The sequence below is a fragment of the Pollicipes pollicipes genome, unplaced genomic scaffold, assembly GCF_011947565.3.
Source record: "Pollicipes pollicipes isolate AB1234 unplaced genomic scaffold, Ppol_2.1 Scaffold_6686;HRSCAF=7923_pilon_pilon_pilon, whole genome shotgun sequence".
Taxonomy (NCBI): domain Eukaryota; kingdom Metazoa; phylum Arthropoda; class Thecostraca; order Pollicipedomorpha; family Pollicipedidae; genus Pollicipes; species Pollicipes pollicipes.
In genome coordinates this window covers 25,333,519-25,334,908 of record NW_023596921.1, presented here as the reverse complement: position 1 = coordinate 25,334,908, position 1,390 = coordinate 25,333,519, and the positions used below count along the sequence as shown (strand labels likewise).

At 54.6% G+C, this 1,390-nt stretch overlaps 1 protein-coding gene across 1 annotated transcript in view; it reads right to left on the bottom strand.

Annotated features, from left to right (window-relative positions):
• Nucleotides 1-697: 697 nt before the first annotated feature.
• Nucleotides 698-1,390, bottom strand: part of LOC119107486 (DNA-binding protein D-ETS-4) — a 23,409-nt gene continuing 22,716 nt past the window's right edge. The window contains exon 5 of the mRNA XM_037230937.1: nt 698-1,390. This exon is cut by the window's right edge and continues 823 nt beyond it. The gene's annotated coding sequence lies outside the window, so the exon portion shown is untranslated.

Here is a 1,390-nt window from a genome sequence, read left to right as displayed (position 1 = left end):
CCCTCTTCCCAGCGTTGATTTTCCTGTTCCATGTCGATCGCAATGGTGGCTGGCCCTCGAAAGCTCGAGGGGGTCCACAACAGTCGGGCTGATGCCAGCGAACGGGTGCATCACTGCCGCCCGCAGTCGGTCGGGCCAGGACCGGAGCGTGCAATACACCCAGTGCAGCATGTCCATGTCGACATGAACCATTTCAAGCTTATGACGCCGCATGGGACGTCGCGCTATGATAATGATATGATGTGATGGCCAACGACATGTGATAACGATATGATGTAGGTGGCCAACGACATGTGATAACGATATGATGTGGTGGCCAACGACATGTGATAACGATATGATGTGGTGGCCAACGACATGTGATAACGATATGATGTGGTGGCCAACGACATGTGATAAAGAGCAACTGGTAAGCACCAATTTGTGTGCACCCTTGCGCGACATGCTTAGACAGCAGCCATCTAAAACCGCTGCACTACATTTCTGTCAGTGTGAAGTGGTGTTAAATTCGAGTGATATTAAATCATTTTCCCCTTACTATTTGCGTGAAATCCTTAATACTTCACTGTTCACATACTGTATGACCAACGAATGGCTATTGTCCCGCATAATGCCCACCTCGTTATGCCGAGTTCCGAGTTTTTTTAGAGGACCGCGTCTCCAAAGTGTCTTTATTCAATTCAAGACAAACATTGAGGACAGTTTATGTTTTTATTGCCAAAGCCGCATACCATCTTCAACGCAGAGCGAAAGCGGTTGCAAGCTACATCGGGGGCGATTATTTGCTGGCGCGCGCTGGGCGTCACAGCATCGAAAAGCCCCAGGTGCGCCATCCGTCACCGCCGGGAGACAGCTCTGAACGGCACCCTCGCGTACAGCTGGACAACGCGCAGCTCGGCTGCACGAGATTCTACAAAAATACGCAGCGAAAGCAGCGGAACGCCCAGTCAGGTCACACAACAAAAACGAGCAGGTACAACGGCACAGTGAAACGCTTGACACTGCAGGCTGTACAAGCACCAAACATGCACAGAAAGCACAGCGTTTTTTTCCCGCGGCCAACAAGCCTCACGCGGGCGACGGAGAAAGTAAAACATCCACCACTCCCGGCAGGCACCGCAGCATACTGCGGCGGTGCGTGACCATGCAGCCAGGAATACCGTTCCTGTGTGACCTGTGTAGGTACAGCAGCAAACGCCACGGCAGCTGCGAACGTCAAACACGACACTAACATTACGCAGGCCGTCACACACTCACACACAGTTCTCTCGCCGGCGCCGGCCTTTGTGGCGCCGCCCGTCCGGACCGCCTCCGCCGAGTCGCACAACCTCACGCGCGCTCACCAGTCGCTCGCGGCGGGGCGGGGAGCGGGCGCGAGCTCTGGGCCCGG